This window comes from Ursus americanus, chromosome 20, assembly GCF_024610735.1.
Source record: "Ursus americanus isolate L20-20 chromosome 20, mUrsAme1.1.p, whole genome shotgun sequence".
Classification (NCBI taxonomy): Eukaryota; Metazoa; Chordata; class Mammalia; order Carnivora; family Ursidae; genus Ursus; species Ursus americanus.
In genome coordinates this window covers 24,365,827-24,389,725 of record NC_142146.1, presented here as the reverse complement: position 1 = coordinate 24,389,725, position 23,899 = coordinate 24,365,827, and the positions used below count along the sequence as shown (strand labels likewise).

The 23,899-nt window shown below is 39.0% G+C and overlaps 1 non-coding gene and 1 pseudogene across 1 annotated transcript; both read right to left on the bottom strand.

Annotated features, from left to right (window-relative positions):
* Positions 1–882: 882 nt before the first annotated feature.
* LOC123788480 (transmembrane protein 14C pseudogene) lies at positions 883–1,227 on the bottom strand (annotated as a pseudogene).
* An 8,103-nt stretch (positions 1,228–9,330) lies between these two features.
* On the bottom strand, positions 9,331–9,437 carry LOC123788505 (U6 spliceosomal RNA). Its single transcript, XR_006778521.2, has one exon. It is a non-coding gene; the product is annotated as a U6 spliceosomal RNA (small nuclear RNA).
* Positions 9,438–23,899: the final 14,462 nt, after the last annotated feature.

Below are 23,899 nucleotides of genomic sequence, written 5' to 3'. Positions count from 1 at the left end.
ATGTCGGCTGGGGCAGTTTCTCTACAGGCCGTGGTGGTTGGAGCCGCTCTGTGTCAGGCTCTGGATTGTTTGTGCAGCTCTCCTCTCTGTGTCTCTCGTCTTCCTCCAGAACCAGCGGGCTAGATGATGCATGCTATTCTCAGGGCAATTGCAGACACACAAGCTTCTACACTGCTGCACATGTGCACTGCAAGCCTCTGCGGCATCCCATCTACAGGCATCCTATCTGCCAAAGAAATCCCCGTGGCGGAGCACAAGGGCAAGAGGCAGGGGACATACACAAAGAGAGCTGAAAAAGTGGGATCAATATTCAACCCACCAAACTTCCTCTGTTCTCCTTGAGTTAATTTCATTTTTTCTCCTCTAAATTTTGAATTGGATATCTATTCATGACTCCATTTTTAAAAAATTTACAGTAAACTTTACTTTCATTGATACGTCACTTGACATAATTTCAAAGTAGGTTTGTGCTCTAGGATGAGCCAAAGAACAGAAATCTTAAATCTCATAAAGGATTTTTTTCACGTTGTTCTGAGCAGGGCATGGGGTTTCAGTGCCCCCAGTGTTGATCTCTAACATTTTACCCCTTGAGACTTTACCTATAGATACAGAAAGAAGAGATAACATCAACATACAAGAATCAAACCTTATGAGAGAACAACAATAAGCTCGTGGGTCATATACCACCCACCTCTTTAAGGTTGTAATGATAATGACTGGGTTTCTTTTCTCCTGGAAAGTTAATATAATTTTGTTTGGTTTGGTTTGGTTTGGTTTAAGTAAAATGTCAGAATATGTGAAAATGCTGCACTTATTTCTCTTAATACACTAAAAATAGTGGAAGTTTTAAATTCTTCATGAATCCAAACTGGGACATGACTACTACTGACAGGGTCTAGTCAACACACTAATTCTAAGTTTGGCGACCATCAACAAACTGGTACCCGCGATTAAGGTCGCAGGCATAATCCATCCAGAGCGGTGGAATCTCATTCCCATAATGCCAACTAAGGTTCCAGATATCATTAGGAAAACCCAAATGTTCCTCGGATCCTGAGGAAGCTGATAAGCACCCAGGCCTGCTAAGCCACTGAGAAGAATCCCGGCAGCCAGTGACCGGACACTACGTGCTTTTGCATAGCCAATGATCCCACCGGAAGCAACCAGTGCTGCATAGTCAAAGCCAATCCACTGTAAAGGCACTGGAGGGCCAGAGTCCTTCTGCATTGTTCTCTCTCACTCTGACCGGACAGAAACATACACCAGGCCTGCACTGAACCACCTTCCCCTAGGTCTGCACTGGTGACGAGGGTACGCAAGCCCCATGACTCCATTTTTTACTGAAGTATTTTAAGACGATGAATTTTCCTCTAAAGTCCATTTTAACTACATCCCATAAATTCGAAAGTGTTTTTATTACATTTTTTTCTCCAGACAATGCAATTTCATTTTTTATTTCCCCTTCAACTTAGATTTTAAGAAAATGTTATTACAAATTCCAGCTAAAAGGGCCTTTTGGTTGTCTAGTTTCATTACATGGTGATTAGAGAAGGTTCTACCTAAGATTCCTATTTATTTTTAATTCAGAATAGATTAAGGATTTTCTGGTGGCCCAATAGATGGCCAGTTTTTCTAAATATTCCAAGGCTTATTCAAAATTAATAAAGTACAGAAATACCTTATCAATTAGCTCTACCTTATTATTTATGTTATTTCAATATTCAATATACTTATTTTCATCCACTTGATCTGACATGGACCAAGACAGGTGAATTCATGTCTCCCACTAGTGTTCTTATGTCTGTTTCCTGCTTTTATCACTTGTAATTAATGCTTTATGAATGTTTGGTGCACAGATATTCATAACTGTAATATGTCCATTGTGAGTTACACACTTCTGCACAATTAGGTTTTTTTTCTTAATATTCTGTTTGGCTGGAGTCCCTGGCTTATTTTTATTTGGGTTTTCTGGTCTGCCCTTTTTAATTCTTTTATTCTCAGCCTTACTGAAATACCTTGTTTTAGATGAGTCTGTGCCATAGAATTAGGTTGCATAATCCATCCTGGAGAGTCATTTATTTTAAAAACTAAGTTAAAGGGCCCCTGTGTGGCTCAGTTGGTTAAGCCTCAGACACTTGATTTTAGGTCAGGTCCTGATGTCAGGGTTATGAGATCAAGCCCCATGTCGGGCTCTGCACTCAGCTCAGAGTCTACTTGAGATCCTCTCCCTCTTACCCTCTCTCTGCTTGTGTGCGCTCTCTCTCTCTCTCTCAAATAAATCTTTAAAAAAACACTAATTTAAGCCTTAAAAAAACAAAGTTAAGTCTTTAAAAAAATAAAATAAAGTTAGAGGCGCCTGGGTGGCTCAGTCGTTAAGCGTCTGCCTTCAGCTCAGGTCATGATCCCGGGGTCTTGGGATTGAGCCCCACATCAGTCTCCCTGCTCAGCGGGAAGCCTGCTTCTCCCTCTCCCATTCCCCCTGCTTGTGTTCCCTCTCTTGCTGTGTCTCTATCAGATAAATAAAACCTTTAAAAAATAAAATAAAATAAAGTTAAACAAGCTAAGATAAGCCTTTTAACGGGTGACTTAATGATATAAAAGTTATGTTTCGTCTTTGTTTCATCATATTATTGTATTGCATTTTCTGTGTCCTTTTAAAGATATTTTTTCATTATAAATTCTGTTTTCTTTGCTTTTTGTGTGTTGTCTGCTATTCAAGTTATCTATTTTTTCCTTTAGTTGTTACATTTATAATAATAATGTTATATTAGACCCTTAGTAATGTACTTCTTTTAACTACATCTCTAAGTTCTGTACTACAAGTAATGATTAAAAATTAGGATATTTCTTCTTCCTTTTCCCCTCTTCCCTTGTCTCTCTCATCTGACTTTAGTTACTAATAGTGTTTATTTTTAATAAATTAAATGAGACAATAAATTTAATTTCTGACCTCCTTTCCCCCTTGCCTATCCAATTTTTGTTAGTTATATCATTTCTACATAGTAAAGACATATAACATTCATATTTCGTTCTGACATCTCAACCCCCGTATTTTTTTCTTACAGGCAAGTACATTCAATATTTATTCCCAGTCCCTTTGTCACAATTTACCTAGTTACTTAGTTGGCCAAAATTCAATGTCTAATAATTCCTTCTAGTATTCTCTGAGCTCTTGCATGTTCAAAGCTATTCACAGAATAGACTTTATATTTTAAACAAAATGTGGTTGGTTAAACAATCTTTGGCTTACACTCTTTACTTAGGTATCTTATTGCACTCCAGGCTTCTTGTATTGAAATGCTGCTCAGAAGATATATGAGGCTAGTATTTTGTTCTTCTAGGAATTTTTGTTTTGTTCCTGGATGCTGTTGCAGTGGTGGCTTCTTCCTTCTTCATTTTTAGAGTCCAAGTACACATCTCAGAGTTGACCATCCTGAATCCACTTCCGCGGTTTACTGGTATCCATTTAAAATCTTAAACTTTACTTAAGCCCTGTGACCCTAGAAAACAGCAATGTTGAAAGAAAATCCCCCCACTCTTGTGTTCTAGGAAACTGCTTATTGCAAAGAACCACATTCCATGCATGATTTAGATAAGATGCATAGATTCCTCCTTATCTACCTGTGACAGGGCAACACAGACCTCCAAAATTCCCATTCTTTGCCTCATAAATGATTAGTTGAACTGTTTTGTCCTCACTGATCACTGATGAACAAAATACCTGCTAACTAAACTCTGGCTAACTTTCTCTCCTTCTCCCACGTAGTATCTGAACTTTGACCCATCCTTTGCCTAAATCAGCATACAATCCCTCTTTAAAGGAGTGCAAGACAGTAGACTGACCTCGAGGTAAAACACCCTTTGATTTATTGTCTGATCATAGATATTTCTGCTCCTTCACAGGGAAACTTAAGTCTTGTCTTCATCCTAGGTGCTACTTGTGAAAATGTGCAAAGTTCTTATTTACATTCAAATCCTCAAATTCCCTGGTTTTTGATTTTGTCCCCTTGGATTAAACACAGAGGGGATGAAGCATGGAGATGGCATAGTGAAGAACCCAGGGTCCCTTTGCTGGGGTCCATCTTTATCCAATAATTTCCTTGTGTACTGTCCACTTGTTCTCTGCCATTCTCCCATTTCATGACATTTTTATCTTCCCTCAATGGTAAGAACAACTGAATCTGATTGATCTCTTAATCTTTTATCTCAAACCTAAAACAAGACTTTTGAGAATCAAAACTTTTGTCTTTCTCTATCTTTACTGTATCATCCTCCTTTTGAACTAATCGGTACCAATAAGGAGTCACCAATGCCTACACGTGAAGTAAGGAAGTAGGAAGCAGAAATGACAGGAAAAAACAGAATAGTGTCCTATGTGGCTGTGAGTTGGGAACTGTTTTCATTTACATAATAGAAGTGCCTTGAGTCATCTACAGTCTCATCAATCCCTATTCCTCCGGGTAATACAAATCTTGAGACATCTGGGTGAGTCTAGTGGGAGGGTGTCTCCCAGCAACATCCTCGAACATCTCAAGTCCCAAGTTTTACAGGCAGTAAGGTGTGAGGTGAACCTATCCCAGATCCCTTTGTTACCATCTTCTACTGAAAACATCTGGCCAGATAATAACCAATTATTTTCTTCTCACCATCTTTTTTTTTTCCTTCAGATCCCTAAGATACAGCTTACTGGACACTCTGTTTTCTGTTAATAGCTCATTTTCAACCCAGAATTGCATACATAATTCTCTTCCTTTTAAAATAGAAAATGTATGGTGACTAATATAACAAAATAAAAATTATATTAAATAAATAAATAAATAAAATAGAAAATGTTTTTGCCTCTCCAAGTCTCTGTCTTCATCTATAAAATGGGGATGATTATATTTCCTTTATAGATGTCATACATATGACCCTATAATGAGAACATGGTGAGACTGAAGATTTGATCCCATTGTGAAAATCAGAAATGACTGTATCAATATCAGTTATAATTGTTTATAATATACAGTAATTCCCACGATTATAGAAATGTTTGCACACAGGTCTGAGAAAACCTCTAAAAATACAAAGAAAAACACTGGGAATGGTAGTTTTCCCAAAGCCCCACTGATGCTGCCCTTCCTTCCCTGGGGCTGTGTGCACCATATTCCAGAATTCTGTCTCAAACAGGTACTCAAGGAGCCTCACTTTACAACTCAATTATCATTACAATAATATGATCAAGCTCAGCTGGCTGAAGTCCCTAGGGCGGTGATGTCTGTATCCAGCAAGGCAAAACTATCAAATGACTTGTAGCTCAATGAGCAGCAGAGGTAAGGTTAGCACCTGTACTGTGTTATATCTGCTGTTTGAATGGGGTGCCCCCTTAAGTCTAATGAGGAATTCCTACCCTCCTCGGAGAGGGCCTGCTTCTTCTTGAACTGGCTCTTATTTTTGCATCCAATCTTCGGAAAGAATGATTGGTGGGTGGAGGGGTTGTTTCGTTACGACTTCTGTAAGTTTATTTTCAGCAGAAGCTGAGGAAAGGGGAAGGGAAGCCTGGAAACCAGCATAGGATTTCTTTCTGATCCTGGGCGAGTGGGCTTCCTGATACCTCCATGGCTGTTTGATGTCCATCACTGTGGCAGATCACTGACTCATTTGGCCCAACTGGCTGACAGAGCCATCTGTTGTCAGGGAACCCAATTCAGGACTGTCTAGTCAGGCAGCAAAACAAAACACACCTCTAAATCAAAGGACAGAAGGAGAGCTGCAGTTATCTGCTGATTTTTTTTTTTAAATAAGGTTTTTCCTGCAAGCAGGTGGAAGCATGTACCTTACAGGGCTTTTGTGATTGGCTCTCAGCCAGTCTTATGCATTTTTCACAGCTGGCATCAAGATAAGCTAATTTTTTTACTAAATTGACCCCTATTACTTTCATTTTCAGAGCTTGCAACCAATTGATGGGATACAATTTAATACAATGCAATTAATGTTACAGCGTCCTCTGTAACAAAGCATCAAAAAAGAGAGAGAGAGAGAGAGACAAAATCTTTAAGTGCCCACCAGTGGGGGTAGGGGAATGGAAATTGGAAATATAGAAGACAACATGACCCTAAGAAAAAAGAGAGCTCTAAGAACATAAAAAGAATTTCTGCTGCCTTTGCTGAAAAAGGGATTGTGAAAAATAAGACAATAAAGGATCAATAATTACTACACTAAGATGCTTCTTAAAATTCAAGAAATCTTTCCAAAGGAGGTAACATAGAAGTTGGGCCATGAGAAGTGCGGGAAGGAGGACACCAAGCTGGCAGGGAATGGGAAGGCTATTCCAAGCCCAGGGGGACATCTGAGCAGGTGCAGAGGGCTGTGAAGAAGCCCGCCTGGCCCCAGGGTCTGACGCCTGCCTTCACCACCCTGGCAGTTCCGCAACACCACCCTACTATGTAACATCTTCATTCACTCCTTTAGTTTTATACCAATTTGGACCCACATATTCCTATCTTATTCAATGGATTATAATCCTTTTCTAGTATTATTTTTATTGATACTCCAATCGTTCCAGATTGTGGACACCAGTAACCCCATCAGTCTGGTTTTGGTGTCCTCTTGTCAGGTCTCCAACATTCTTTGAGTAGTTTCTGACTTTCTTGAACAACTCATTTTGCATTTTATTAGCTTAAGCACTGGAATTCATCTTTCCTCTTGGGAGTCCTGGTCCTTTTTAGTGGAGAATGATATTTAGGAGCCAATATCCTAGTCCGAGTTGTGGTCATTGCTACTAGTTTTTCATTGCTTTCAACCTCTCTCAGTGTTCAGAGCTAGGAAAAACAATAAAAACTACACACACACACACACACACACACACACACACATTTATTTCTGTATCTACCTATTTACATATTAAAAACAATGAATTTACCTGGCGATTCTAATTTGACTTCAACACTCTTGTGTTCATTCTAGCTGTCTCTCTCCCATAACTATAACTGCAACAGAGGAAAATCTGGCACCCATTATCATCAATATACTTATTTGTTCAGAGAACACACAATTATTTCAGAATTGTTTGTCCATACCACAATGAAAATCATTCCTACTAGAGTTCAGTATTCCTTTTTTTTAGAGTAAAATTTAAAATCAGTAAAATATGCACATATTAATGGTATAATTCAATAAATTTTGGTAAATGCCTGCATCCATGTAACTCACACGGCTATTAAGATATAGGAAATTTTGGGCGCCTGGGTGGCTCAGTCAATGAAGCATCTGCCTTCAGCTCAGGTCATGATCTCAGGGTCCTGGAATCAAGCCCCACATCAGGTTCCCTGCTCAGCAGGGAGCCTGCTTTCCCCTCTTCCTCTGCCACTCCCCCTGCTTGTGCTCTTTCTCTCTGTCAAAAAAATAAACAGTATCCTAAAAAAAAAAAAAAAAAGACAATAGGAAGTTTCGCCATTGTAGAAAGGTCTCTGGACTCTTCCAGGGATATCCCTTGCCCTAGTAGGTTAAGGTTTTCTGTTCTAGAAATTCATACATATGAAATCACATAATGTTCATTCTCTTGTGTCTGGCTTTATTTGTTCCATATGAAGATTTATCCATGTTGTTGTAGGAGTCAGTAGTTACTTTCATTTTTATGGCTTAATATTGTTTCGTTATATGAATATATCAAAATTATTTATCTACTCTTTGATAGGCACTTGGGTTGTTTCTAATTCTGAATATGAATAAAGCTCCTATGAATATTTATCACAAAGTCTTATGTGGACACATATTCTCATTTCTCTTGGATAAACTCCTAGGAGTGAAATTATTAGATCCTAGGGAAGATATATGTTCAACCTGAAAAAAAAAAAACAACGAACAGCCTTCTAAATTGATTGTACTATATTACACTCATCAACGTGTGAGAATTCCAGTTGCTCCATATCCTTGACAACATTTAGTATTGTTCTTTTTAAATCTAACCATTCTACTAAACATGGAGCGGTACCTCTTTGTGATTTCGTTGCATTTTCCTGCTGAGTAACGATGTTGAATCCTTTTTACATTTATTTATTGGCCACATATATTTCTTCCTCTGTGAAGTCCCTGCTCAGGTCTTTCTTCATTGAATTGTTTATCTTTTCATTATTTAATTGTTGGATATAAGTTCTTTGTTGTTTGCCAGAAATATGTTTTTGCAAATGATTTTTCTCAGCCTACTCTCATTTTATGAAGGTATTTTCTTAAGCTTTCTTTTATAAGCTTTATAAGTTTAGATTTTAAAATTAGGTCTGTGATCAATCTCAAGTGACCACAGAGCATGATGTAGAGGTTAAAGTTCATTTATTTCCATGCGGATATCGAGTTGCTCAAGCACCATTTATTGAAATCCTTCAGTGCTGTTATGAAAAATCAATTGTGCACGTGTGGGTGTATTTCTAATTCTCTGTTCTGTTTTATTTAACTATATTTTCACAAAGACCACATTGTCTTTATATATAACTTCATAATAAGTAAGCTTTTTTTTAAAGATTTTATTTATTTATCTCACAGAGAGAGAGAGAGAGACTGAGAGAACACAATCAGGGGGAGAGACAGAGGGAGAGGGAGAAGCAGGCTCCCCGCTGAGTAGGAAGCCCAATATGGGGCTCAATCCCAGGACCCTGAGATCATGACCTGAGCTGAAGGCAGATGCTTAACTGACTGAGATACCCAGGTGCCCCTTATAATAAGTAAGTCTTGAAGTCAGGGAGGCCCTCCTATATTATATTATTTTCCCTTTTCAAGACTGTTTTGACTATTCTAGGTTATTTGCACTTCCATATATATTTTAGAGTAGCTTATCAATTTGTAAAATAAAAAACTTTTTGGAATTGTGATTTGGCTTGTATTGAACCTATACAACAATTTGGGGGAGAACTGGTATCTTGACAACTTTATCTTTTATCAATCAACATGGTATACAATAGTTTCTTTAAATTCTCTCATTAATATGTTGTGGATTCAGTTTACAAGTGGTTTTTTTTAATGTATTGCTAAATTTACCCTTAAGTATTTTATGGTTTTGATGCTATTTTAAATGCAACTTTTACATTTTTACTTTCCAAATCTTTGCTCTTAGTATGTTAACTTTGCATACTGTGACCTTGCTAAATTCACTACTAGGTCTAGTAAATGCTTTGTATATTATTAAGGATAACAGTTGTCTACCCAATCATGTCATCTGCAAGTATTGGCAGTTTTAATTCTTCCTTTCTAATCTCCATGTCTGTTCCTTGCCTATTACACTTTCTTAAACTTCTACTAGAAGCGGTGATCCTAGCCTTTATCATTTTCCTAAAGAGAAAGCAACATCTCTTAGATGAGAAAAATGTGGAACTCCTCCTAAATATTCCAGCAATCCTTGTACAGAGCTCATGCTAGTTGTCTCCATACTGTTCTAATATTAGTATATATGTTGCCTTTAATGCAATTCCTATCAAAATACTGCCAGCGTCTTTCACAGAGCTAGAACAATCAATCCTAAAATTTGTATGGAATCACAAAAGACCCAAAGAGCCCAAGCAATTCCAAAAAAGAAAAACAAAACTGGAGGTCTTACAATTCCTGATTTCAGGCTATATTACAAAGCTGTAATCATCGAGACAGTGTGGTACAGACACATAGATCAGTGTAACAGAATACAGAGCCCAGAAATGGACTCACAACTCAACTAATCTTCAACAAAGCAGGAAAGAACATCTGATGGAAAAAAGACAGTCTCTCAACAAATGGCGCTGAAAACTGGACAGCAACATGAGAAGAATGAAACTAGACCGCTTTCTTACACCATACACAAAAATTAATTCAAAATGGATGAAAGACCTAAATGTGAGACAGGAAACCATTGAAATCCTAAAGAAGAACACAGGCAGAAAACTCCTTGACCTTGGCCATAGCAACTTCTTATTAGACACGTCACTGGAGGCAAGGGAAACAAAAGCAAAAATGAACTATTGGGACTTCATTAAGATAAAAACTTTCTGCACAGCAAAGGAAACAATCAACAAAGCTAAAGGGCAGCCCGGGATGGGAAAGATATTTGCAAACGATGTATCTGGTAAAGGGTTAGTATCCAAAATGTATAAAGAACTTACCAAACTCAACACTCAAAAACCAAATAATCCAGTTAAGAAATGGGCAGAAGACATGAATAAACACTTTTCCAAAGAAGACATCCTGATGGCCAACAGGCACATGAAAAAATGCCCCACACCACTCTTCATCAGGGAAATACAAATCAAAACCATGATGAGATACTACCTCACACCTGTCAGAATGGCTAAAATTAACAATACAAGAAACAACAGGTGTTGGCGAGGATGTGGAAAAAGGGGAACCCTCTTGCACTGTTGGTGGGAATGCAAACTGGTGCAGCCATTCTGGAGAACAGTTTGGAGGTTCCTCATAAAGTTAAAAATAGAACTACTCTACAATCCAGCAATTGTACTACTATGTATTTATCCAAAGGATACAAAAATACAGATTTGAAGGGATACGTGCACCCCAATGTTTATAGCAGGATTATCAACAATAGCCAAACTATGGAGAGAGTCCAAATGTCCACTGACTGATGAATGGACAAAGAAGAATTGGTATACATATATAATGGAATATTACTCAGCCATCAAAAAGAATGAAGTCTTGTCATTTGCAATGATGTGGATGAAACTAGAAGGTATTATGTTAAGTGAAATAAGTCAGTCAGAGAAAGATAAATACCATACGATCTCACTCATATGTGGAATTTAAGAAAGAAAACAGATGAACACACGGGAAGGGGGGAAAGAGAAAGAGAGAGGGAAACAAGCCATAAATGACTCATAACGATAGAGAACAAACTGAGGGTTGATGGGGGGAAGTGGGTGGGGGATGGGCTGGATGGGTGATGGAGATTAAAGAGGACACTTGTGATAAGCACTGGGTGTTGTATGTAAGTGACGAATTACTGTATGCTACTCCAAAAACCAATATGGCACTGCATGTTAACTAATAATTTAAATTAAAAAAAAATTAATATATGTGTTGCCAAAACAAGCATATATTTCCTCTGTAAGTCTGTGGCTTTCTTGAGGTCGGAACTTATGATAGAGACATTATTTTAATTCAGGTACCTAGCATAATGCCTCAAACATGTAAGAATTTCAAAAAACATTCAAAAAGGATTAATGAAAAAGAAAGAAGATTGTTTTTAAGAGATAACTCTAATAAGAACATAGGCCCTTATTTTCCAGAGTATTTTCCATCCAACACTAGTTCTGAGAGATGACACCGCTTGTCAATTAAAAAAAAAAAATCACAAATACATCTGGGGATTTTTGTTTATGTAATAGAGTAGACAATTTATACCTACATCTCATTTGTATAAAATTTTATATTTCTGTGTAACTAAGTTCCCTTATAATCCCCTTTTCTAACAATGGGTAGAAAGTAATAATGTGAACTTTCCAGGTACAGGTAACTCAATCTTTTCCAGTTCGAGATCTTCTCATTTAGGTAAATATTCACTCAATTTAAAGTTTAAACTCTCCTTCAAGCAATTTTTCACCTTCAGATGATCTTGCACAATTTTCTTTCCAAAACAATGTCCAGAATTAGGGTAAAATTCTGGGCTTTCTCTTGTTGAATTCTGGTTGAGGTGTAGCTTGTCTCATCAAACTTTGGGCAGTGGTCTTCTTCTAACTACGTCTACTCTTAAGTATAACTTATTGCCTGTTTTCTCAGCAAAATCAAGTCTTGAGAGCCTCATCTCATCCTCACTTCTGGATATTATGTGTCTCTTTGGTTTCTTTTATTTTCTTTTTTTTTGGTGATGAGTTTTATTTTTTTATTTTTATTTTTTTATTAATAATAATTTTTTTATTATGTTATGTTAGTCACCATACAGCACATCCTTAGTTTTTGATATAGTGTTCCATCGATTAGCACTCTAAATCCTCTGCTTTTCGGCCACAACAACTTTCTGCTTTACTGTTTTTCATATGGGATCGCCTTGCCATTTACTACGGTGAGCCATAGCAGGTCCTGTCTTATTTCTCAACTATTTTCATTTGTCTCGATGGGAGCATGGAAGAAATTTTTAATTCCTTCCACGCCAAATATCTGTCAAGGGAAGTTTAATTGGCAAACTTCCCCTCTGTTTTCTGCCTAAATACGTGTACAGTCTTTTCTATTCCACTGTGACCGTCCCATATTGGCACACCAGGATCTTGCAAGTCAGTGTCCTTTCAAAGTTAGAGTTGGTAAAGGGAATGCACACGCCATAGGGTTTCAACTTCCATTTTAACTTGCCTGGGGTTTTTATCTCCCATCTCTGGCATCCCTTGGATGAAGACCCATGGAAGTAGAGGCACTGTGTCTCTGACGGATCAAGGCTACTTCTTTATCCCCTACCTATACCTCCCAAATATCTCCTCTTCCCCTCATGAATGTCATGCTCCTTTCTCGGCCTGGAAGGCATTCTTCATACACTACTGTTTTCTGATTAACCTCTCAACATTTTTTTTTTTGGTAAAATTTACTGATCTATGATTCCATGAAGCCTAGATTTTGAAAGGTAAAAGATCTTTTGGAATGTATAAATCCATTCTCTTTCAATAAAGCTGGGATTTCAAGAATTTTTCACGTCTTAGTGTTCACAGTACTCCCTTTTGGAAGTTCAGGGTGAAATATTAACTCTTTCTCTTCAAATTCCTACTATCCTGTAATTATCCTAATTTTGCCTAAAACACTAGGTACTACAAATTAAACAGCATGGTGATCGTGGGTAATGCGGAGGAGAAAAGCATGTTATTATCTTCCTGTTACGCAGGACTTCTCAAAGCTTTCCATGTGCTGACAGAGTTTTGGGCTCTATACACACGAAGGGTATGGCCTAATGCATTTCCAACTTATCTGAACACAGATCATTTTTCTTTAGAGAACATCTGGCCAGACTAATATGCCATCAGAAATACTCTGAGGTCCAAAAGGATACATTGCAAAGGAAAAACTGGAGCCGGAGATGACAGTTAAGAGGGTACTTCATTTGTCCAGAAGAGAAGTGATGAAGACCTGAACTGGAGAAATGGCTGTAGCCATGAGCCTGGACAAGTTCAATAAATATTTAGAAAATGAGATTACATGATCTGGTGAGAATATTTATTCTAATAGATAGAATCTTAGAGATTTCTATTTAACAATATGTTTTGTAAATTTTTAAATTTCATGAAAACACCTAGATGAAAACCAGAGACATACCTATATGAAATAGATGTTTATGAAGTAGATATGGAAAGAAATCATATTTTGTTTGGGTTGACCTTGAAGGGAAATTTTCCTAAGATGCCGAATTATGTTTTATTCTGCCCCTCTTAGTTCATGAAATATACTAGAAAGGTTCCCTTTGACTTATTAAGACCTTTAAAAACAGACCTACCAATGGAATAAGAAAGACTGGGAAAAAAATCACCAAATGAGTAGTTCAGTGAAATTCTGGATCCAAAGCAATTTCAGTATTTTAAGCACCACATATTTTTTTAACAACATGTTGGAATATCCTTCACGGGCCTCCACTGATATATACTTTCCACTAACTAAGCCTAGTACAATGCGTTTATTGTAATGTAATGTGAACATAGGAGGGGAAAAAAGACAAATTTAGCCATAAACCGAATTAATTGATATTATTAAATATGGCATAAAACACTGCAAATATTTCAGGCTTAATAGAATAGAACTGAAACTTAAGAATAGAGCTGGTGATTTCTTAACTGAAGACAAAACCATACTGCTATGCTTGTTTTTAGCAAAGACAGTGACAACTAGAGAGAAATTACTAATAAGATATGCTCCAGAAAAATGTCCAATTCCTCCATATCTTTCATATCGTGAGAAAAAATAATGATAAAGGAAATAAACTGGGGAATATGGCAGATTGCTGGGGGAAAAAATGACCATACTTATTTCCTTTCCTCTCTTTTATCCATGCACCTTTGCAATGTGACTTTGTAGCTACTTGTGTAACAACGCAACGGAAATAACATCAAGCCATTTGCAAGCCTAGGCTTCAAGTGTCCTAGGCACTTCCACTCTCTAGACAGGAAGTCTTCTCAGCCTCCGTGTGAGCAAATCTGAGCTAGTCTGCTGGCGGATGAAAGACCATGTGGAGCAAGGATGTGCCATCTCAACTGAAGCCATCCTAGACCCGCCAGCTATGATAATTGGCTGCAGGTATATGACTGAGACCAGCTAAGACCAGAACTGCCCAGACAGGCCCAGCCCAAGCTGCTACTCTGTAGAATTATAGAATACACAAATGGTTGCTGTTTTTAGCCACTAAATTTTGGGATGGTTTGTTACTCAGTAACTAATTCAATGGTTCAGATGGTTTCTCTCCTTAACTATTTAATCACCTCTCCGTATTCTACCTTTCTACTGTCTTTCTACTCTCAGTCTACCCACACATTATCGTCAACTTAATTTCCTAAACGCTATTCATCCTCTATCACTTCTTATTCAAAAAATGTTCAGGGGCTCCTGATTGCCTGTGTAATAAAGTCTCAACCACTTTAACCTGGTATTCAGGGCCTTTTGTGATTTCTCCACAACCTAAAATTTGAATTTAAGTTTCTGCTACTTTTCTCCATTCACCCTCAATTTTGTCAAGATGAGTGATGGTGTCCTAAGTCACTGATGAGACTCCATTGATTGAATAGTCCATCATTCATTTAATACGCATCTTACTCCATAGCCTACTGGATGGGAAGTTTTTTTGAAACTGACTCTAAGATAATTCATGATATTCTTGACATTAAAATATAAAAAGATAATGTAACTGAGATTTAAGGCAAGAAGCCTCATTTTCTTCCATGTGTCTCATGTTTCCTGCCTCTTGTCCCTATCTAGAACAATTCCCTCTGCTTTGTGTACTCTAGGTCTGCATATTCAAATTCTAGCTATCTAAAAATCTATTCAAATGTCCCCTCTCTTAGAAATCCTTGAGAACTTTTCTCTTCACTGAGTCAGATGTAATCACTTCGGCATGAACTCCCCTAGAAAATGATTAGAACCACTCATAGGCACTTGTCACTTCCTACTCTGTACTGGCAAATTCTTTTCATTGCTTTAGATTGTCTTCAGTTGAGGGCAATTCAGCATTTATTGAATATTTCACACCCTCTTTTTGTAATGCCAACCCAAACTTCTAAGTTAAATGTCTATTGGGTATGACACTATATATTTGTTAAAAAAGTAACTCAATGAAAAACACACAAATAATAAACCTTGGGTTTCTAGCACTTCATTTTTATTCTGTCACTAAGTAACCATGTGACCTTAAGCAATTTACTTAACCTCCGAGGACTGAGGCCTCGAATGACATAACAGATGAGATAACGCATGTGTGAAAACTCTTTATACAAACTGTAAACCGTAAGATCAGTTCGGGGTATTAGCATTGTTTCCTATTCTGAGAAATGAGGCAGTTGAACCTGATCTGTTTTTTTTTTTTTAAATGGTCTGTACAAGTAGCATTCCACAATGACATTCTTGAAAGTTGTTGCTTTTTCCTTAAGGGTGTTGGCTCAAAGTGTGAAGTGACTTAAAACCCAGTGATAGAACCTGCCTCTTAGAAAGCTTCTCTTGGTAGCTGATACACTAGTGAATATCCCCAGTGTGATTATCATTCCAGACAGCTCTGCACCGTGGCGACATGTTGAATGAGACCAGAAGCATTAGGAACCAGTGCCAATCAGGCCTATCCCGGGCACTCTGAGATCAAAGGAGCCATTCTCACAAAGAAGAAGGTAGGGGTGATTATGGCAATATAAGTCACCCGAGAGTTTCATTCAAAACTTCTTTTATTAGCTAAAACTTTTATTAATAAAAGTAAATTTAAAACATATTAAGAGTTCAATATTTTAAAGAATCACCTCTCAGAAACAGGCATGTGGTGACTGGTGTTGGTGTAATGATACACCATAAATAATACGAGCACCACAGAGTGTCAAGCCCCACATCTCTACATTGTGATGGATTTTCCAGTTCAGTTCAACACAGTTCAACTCAATTCACTTTGATTCAATTTACATTTGTTTCAATTCAAGGTAGCATTATGATATTGTGGAAGGAAGGTTGGCTTTATCTCAGATCTTAGAATTCACAGACTCCAACGCAGACTACCGTTAGTACGCCATTTGGCAATTTACCCAATCTCTCTAAACCTTAATTTCCTCATCTGCAAAAAAGGGGATAATATTAGCCACCTCATAATAGATATAAAATCCCCAGCACAATGATAGTATCATCTTCCTCCTCCTTCAATTCATGTCAGTTCAATTTGACTTAATTCAACAAACATCAACTATTTATCAACTGCAATGCTGAGACATAACAATGAATTATGGTAGCATCATTGCAAATGTGGGCTTCTGAGAAGGCTCTGCAATTCAAAACTTTATCCCTAGGAAAATTTGTGTAATTTGATTAAGGAATGAGGTTGTAATGGACAATGATACAGATGCATTTAGTATGGAACAAAAAGTGAAGGTTTATTTTGAGATTCCATGCCTATGAATACATTAAGTGTTCAGAAAACTCACTAAGAGATATCTCATTGTGGCAGGTATTAGAATCTTAACCAAGACTTCCCAATTCCAATGATGAATTCTGACTTGACAGGAGATGTTAGAAAGTTTTCTATCAGTTCTGAATGTTAGTACATTCCCTCACTTAGGAACTTAATTACTCCTAAGCACCAATTCAACTTATCGCATGTTATAAGTAATTTATAACATACATATATAACCCATTCTCCTGACCTTTGATTATAACGCACAAGAAATTTGCAGATGTTCAAGGGTGTTTTAGAATATGTTACGGTATTATAATACACAGTCCCAAAATCTCAGCAGCTAAACATAGAAGGTTTCTTACTTGCTCCTGAAAAGTCTGTTATAAGCTGGGTGATGCTTCCAGGCAGCTGTCCTCCATGTGATGATTCAATGATCCAGGCTGTTGTTGTTCTGTCATCTCAACAAACAGACTCCATGCTTTCCGATCAAGAAGCGATAGAAGAGACTGGAGAATTATGTAGGGACTTACTCCCTGACTCCATTTCAGAGGGACACAGGTCAGTTCTGCTTATGTTTCATTGGCCATTAGTAGTCACGTAGTCCTGTCTTACTGCAAAAGGACTGGGAAACTTTGACTCTCATATGCCCAGAAAGAAAAGAATGGCCAGATATTGATGCTTTATTACTATATAATTCAGTGGGAAGGTCACAGAGGAAAGCCTGATGCTTTCTCTGTGAAAAATCTGATGTCTTGGCATACCCTACTTTCCAATAAAAATGAATAAGTCTCCTTGAATTTTAGGAAGACCATTATCTCCCATAACCAGGTCAGGGGACATGGCCTGAATGGAAGGCTTGCAAGGATGGACTTTACTGATCGCTCTTGTGGTCCACTTAACTCTGTTCAGCCAGACTTCTTTCTCCAGCCACTGCTGCAATAATCAGTCCTACATGGGCTTTGATCAGCTTCACTCAGATGCAACCTTACTTTGCGGCTTTGTCACAGACTATTCACCATGCCCTGGATTCTCTTATGCTGTAGCATACGATACCTACAAGATCCCACTCAGAACCCAGAAGTGTGAGTGAAGTCAGGGATTAATAGACATATGATTCCCTCTTTCATTCCCTAGGCAGCTAGGTCTGAAATACATTTCATTTGGCTCCTCAAAAAGTCCCATGGGATGAACAACGGTCACATTGTAGACGCCAACTTGTTCACACATCCTTGTCTTAACTTTTCCACCTTTCCTGTTTCACTCTGCCTATCCCCCATTCTGTTTCCTCATATTACAATAGGGGGAACCTGGGCCAGGACGTAGTATAAGAAGGACAATTTTTAAACCTTGACACCCCTCTGTACTCCATAATACTTAATATATAGACTGGTAAGGGGTGGGTCTGATATTGTGATTTATAAGAAGAAATACATATTTGGTCTTCATCCCCATTTAGGCACAGAGTTCCTAAAATCCTTAGCATTTCCGAAGTGATGAGAGCAGAAAAGGTGTCTTTGTTATGTTGATGGTGACTTTTGGACCCCACCTAAAGATGGGGAATGGTTGCCAGGGTTGGAACTTTCAGTGCTACTGGGAAGGGAACAGGGCTGGAGGTTGAATCAATTGCCAATGGCCAATATTGTGATCAATGGTGCCTACAAACTGAAGCTTCCATAAACACCGAAAAGGACAGGGCTCAGGAGCTTCCTGGTTGGTGAACACCAGGAGGGTGAGGGAGAGTTTTCTGCTCAGAGGGGGCATGACAGCTCCATGGCCTTTCCCCTTACCTTGCCCTATGCATCTCTTCCATTTGGCTCTTCCTGAGTTATATCCTTTCATAATACACTGGTCATTTAGTAAGTAAAATGTTTCTCTGAGTTCTGTGAACTGCTCTAGCAAATTAATCAAACCTAAGCACCTAGCATGGGGGGGAGGGGTCTTTGGAATCTCCAATTTATAGCTAGTTGGTCAGAAGCATAGGTAACGACTTAGGGTTGCAACTGGCATCTGAAGAGCGGGGGCAGGGTAATCCTACAGAACCCCTTAACCTGGGGGATTTTATGCTCTCCAAGTAGAGAGTGTCTGAATTGAGTTGAATTCAGTTAAACTGTAGGAAACCAAGCTGGTGTTGGGGAAATGCTTGGGTGGTGTGAGGGAAACAATCCCCCCATGTTGGAACTGGTACCAGAACCATTTTAGTGAGCATTTGCATAAGGGGTCAATGAGACTCAGAAGAGACTGAAATGTCCTTCCTCTTGGGCTTCAAGGTTATTAGAATGGCTGATGCATCAAGATGGCCCAAGCAAGGTTGGTCAGCAGCAGAAGACACTCAGGATTCCTAAAATAATGGTAGAGGTGGGTTGTGGCTGTTGACTTGAGCCAGGATTGACCTCAGTGTAAAGGTGAGGTTGGAAATGTCATCTAATGTGGACCTTGTGAACTTGCTTGAGATGGGCTAGCTGGGCCTATGAGTGCAACTAGGCAGCCATAAAAATGGGATCCCAGTCATAAGGCAGTGTGGGCCACCCCAAGGAAAGGTACTTGTTTCCTGCCTGCCCTTTAAGCCACTGCTGAGCAGCAAGATCACAGTCAGGGAGTGTTGGCCATCAGACATCCTAAGGCCTATGCTGGGTGTAATCCCAGATTCTGAAGTTCTTTCTGCCAGAGATTCTTGAAACTAGACCTGGGCCTGAGAACAGAACAAGCTGTGTCAACAGCAATATCAGAGTTGCTGCTATGTGGATGGAAGCATCCTTACCCCAAAGCGGGGAATTCACGTGAACCAGGGCATCAGAGCACTGGAACTAGATTAAGGTAGAACTGATCCAGGAAGAAGAGAGACTTGTGTGTGATAGCCAAGATGGAAGTGGGATTGCGAAATGAGTCCTTTAGGCTTTAAGTAAGAATAGCAGACAATAAGGCAGCACCACGGTTGAAGACATCTCATGACCCAAGTGCTATGGACTCTTGGCAGGTTTCTCATCCTTCTGGTCCCTCAAAGGTGGGGGACTAAATCTGTTTAGGTGCAGCTTTGTGAGGGTTTAGATTTTCTTGACTTTGGGCTATTGTGGTTTTGTGCCATGTTAACTTAGCTAAACTGGAACTACATTCCCCAGACACCCCCGCCCTTTATGGCTCCAGACTACTGTTGGCCATCAGAAATGTCCATGAAGGGGCGCCTGGGTGGCACAGCGGTTAAGCACCTGCCTTCGGCTCAGGGCGTGATCCCAGCGTTGTGGGATCGAGCCCCACATCAGGCTCTTCAGCTATGAGCCTGCTTCTTCCTCTCCCACTCCCCTGCTTGTGTTCCCTCTCTCGCTGGCTGTCTCTATCTCTGTCAAATAAATAAATAAAATCTTTAAAAAAAATTGAAAAAAAAAAAAAAGAAAGAAATGTCCATGAAGCTGGGAAGGTGGAGGTGAAGATGCAGTCGTGGTTCCGCTGGAAGGCTGGTACAGGGTCAGTAGCTGCAGCTCATGCATCGTCACAGGTGCCGGCTCACCTGGTTGGTGTGCAGCAGCAGCCTAGCCCATTCTCGACAACCTCCTACCAGCTCTCTTCCTTTGGCTTCTCTGACTCCTGGCCAAGAACCTGTCCACTTCCACAATAATAAGCCGGCAGCTGCTTCTGCAGGTGACTCACATTAACAAAGTCAGAGGCTTCGAGGTGGTGGGTTCTGCCTTGGCCACATGGATTTCAACTTGCACTTGCCCTCGCCCATTTCGCAACCATCTTTCCTTTTCCCCTGTCAGCCCTGCTCATGCCAGACAACAGCCCGGCAAAAAACAATAGCCCTACATAAACTGTCTTACCAGTCACCAGAATTTTACATGGTAAAATCCCTATGATAAGCTCCTTATTGGCCATCACTCTCAGGCAATTTGCTTCTGATCAAACACTGCCTAATACCACAGCCAAACACAAAGATTTCTGTTTTACAGCTTTGGGCCAGAGCTGTTTCAACCCGTTTGGGCATGATTTCACTTACACTATGTACAATATGGGTGGGAAAGGGGGAGATCGGGGTGGGAATAGTGATTTGCAAGAGAGTTCTCCAGACGATGTCCCCAGTTTTACCACAACAGCACAGCTAAGTCACAACATTAAATCTGTGCAGGGAAGAAACAAGGGAAGAAAATGAATGGAGCAGGCAAGGTAGAGACAAGAGAGCATGCACTTCCGTAGGGGAAGTAGCAAATCCCTCAAGCTGATTCTTATCAGGTGAGAACAGACACCCAATATCGCTAGATTTGATTTTCCTAAAAAGCTGGAAATTCAAATTCTTATACAAAATTTCTCAATTTTAAATGTTTGCAACAACAAAACCAAAAGTTAATGACTTTTTACAAAATCAACGCTCAAACCTAACAAATCCTATCTATGAGTCAGATTTCGCCCAGGTTAATCATGAATTCCACGGCCAAATTTCCCAGTTGCACAGCCATATTTAATCACTTATGACATGTGTAACCTTGGCCAAGTTACTTCTATACCTTGGTCTTTAAACTATAAAATAAGACCAATAGCACTAATCGCATAGGATGTCTACAAGGATGAAATGAGTTACTAATGTATTTCTTTGTTTCTAAGACACTGCGGAATGTAGGATGAACCATTATTTTACGTGTCTCCAAGAAAGAAAAGATGGCTGGTAATTAACCTATGACACAATGTCTTCTTATCACTTGGAATTGTTGTTTTATAATTATTGAAGGAGCTCTTTCAGAGTTATTTTGACATCAATTTTTATCACTTATCACATAAATAATGGCACATATATGTATATATATATATATAGGAAATATAAGTGAAATAATCAAGTTTGGTCTTCTTAAACCCTCCACATTATGAGGCTGACAACTAAGAATTAGCTTTCAGCTTTGTGCTTTTCCTCTAAGTGTCATCCTTGCTGCTATTAAGAATGTTGGCAATGCAGCATTTCTTAAAAGAGAACTCCACCATTGTCTCCAGAAATTTCTTCTAAGTTGCTGACACCAATGGAGAGGATTTGATCTAACCAGAAGATGTCAAAAGCAGAATTTTCAGACAACAGAAAGAGGTGTGAGATTTTTTTTTTTAATGGTCCTTCAGTTAAAGATTGTTGGCTAAACATTCAAACAATTTCAGTTTTTGGTTGTTCACCGGGAATAACAAAAAAAGTTTGTGCATCTACAGACATTGGCAACTACACAATAACTGTTGTTTGGCTGAGAGTGACTGTCAAAATGGCATTGATTGTAAGATATTTTCCTACATATCAGAACATAAAGAAAAAAAATGTACTAAATTTCGTCCAATAGAGTCTTTGCAAAGCTTGTAGGAAAGTGTTTGATAAATAAAGGTAAATAAAATCAAAACACAGGGGAAAAAGCTAGCATTACTACTTGAGTCTCAGTTCTATCTTGAATTACTTGTATGACCTTCCTTAAGACATTAATCTTTTCATCTAGAAAGTATGTGTAATCTGAGTTGTATTGAATGCATGTGACAGTATCTAGGCGAATGGATGGTCATGTGTAGAATGTCATGGTTATGTCAATACAGTGGGTCAGAGTCTCCGAGGGTTGGAAGAGAAAAACTTGGAGAAAGGAAGAAGCACAAAAGGGTTCACTGATTAGGTCTCTTTGGGAAGAGCAGACTGAATCAATACAGTTCCTTAGAAAAGTAAAAATAAAAGACCCATAATATTGGGATTTTTAAAAGTAATCTCTATGCCCAATGTGGGGTTCAAATTCATGACCCCAAGATCAAGAATCGCATGCTCTACCAACTTAGCCTGCCGGGTGCCCTTACCCATAATACTGGTTTTGACAACAAATGTAGCTTGTAGAAGACAAGAACAAAAAGAAAAACTTTATCTGAGAAGAGAGGAAATAGCAGAGACATTTGCCTAAGTCAGACATCCTGATTGGGAGGTCTTAGATGGCTTGAGTCCAAGTTATTCTGCCTGACCCAGGACGTCTGGCCAAGGCAAGTCCCAGAAAAGCCATTGCTTGTGATGCCGAGGTCCTGGGGCCCCATTTGTCCATTGCACCTGAATCCCAAAGCCCCTTCTCTGAGAGAAAAACAACATTGCCTCGGCTTTTTGGTTCTTAAATTATATCACTTTGGCCCCTTCCCCCTGCTAAGCCCAGGGAAATATCAGGACTTGGAGAATGAGGCAGTGCTGGAGAGAAATCAGGCAGAGGAAGGGCCACCCCTCTCCTATCCCACCTTCCACGGATACAAATATTTCTGCAAGCTGAACGGGGGCATTGTATATTTCATTTACAATGATTGTACAACAGCTGTATAATCGATGTTGTTGAAGATAGGAGTGTTGCTTAGAGTGCAGCATAAATGTCCACAGTGAGCTGCAAATGTGAATAAGAATGGCCCTGCCTGCATAGTAATTGGTATTATTATCAGAATGAATGGGAAAGCCACATATGGATGGATGGGTGGGCCTCTGAAAGGGTGCAGCATGAGAGATGAACAGTAGTGCTTATTTTCTCTTACCCGTGTCTTTTTTCTCAAATAACCAGCCAGAGGAGGTGGAGGAAAGGGGATAAGAAGTGGGAATGTAGTGAGGAAAGAGGGAAGGTCTTTATCTGCTGTTCAGTAGCAAGCCTGTTTGCCTCTGTCCGTGCCCACTCTTATTAACTGCAACCAAGTAGATCACATATCCCCTCCCAAGAAAGAAAGAAAGAAAGAAAGAAAGAAAGAAAGAAAGAGAAAGAAAGAAAGAAAGAAAGAAAGAAAGAAAGAAAGAAAGAAAGAAAAAGAAAGAAAGAAAGAAAGAAAAAGAAAAAAATCTGTTACAAAAGGATAGAGGCATAGGCTCAGGTGAAGGGGGTAAGGGTGAGGGGGAGACATAGGGAAGAGAAACACTTCAGGTTAATTGAAGCCGAGAATATAAAATACTCGTTTTAAAGTGTGTGCTTCAGTTATGAGAAGGAAAGTGTCGAGATCATAATGTTTTCTGTGCAGGATTCAACACAGCATGGGTGTTTTAAAACAAGCGGTAATCATTTCTCATAGAGAAATTATAAGCTGCAGCTCCAGGCTCAGGACAAGCACATGGGAGACTCGTTCTTTTCATTTCTCCAGGGAGAGACAAGGAGACACTCGGTAGTTAGCGGCTGAGTCCCTTGAACCAAATGGCAGAGTTAGTGACAGAGAGAATTATATAGTTTAATTTGCTCAGTGCTTTATTCATTCAGAAAGAAATGACATAGAATTCTCCTAGAATTCTGAAAAGTAGGAGGGAAGAAATTTTGGTTTGGAAAAATCAAACTGCCTGGCTTCTAAAGAGACTGGAAAGCAAATTTGATCAACTTTGTAATCAGGAAATAACACAACATT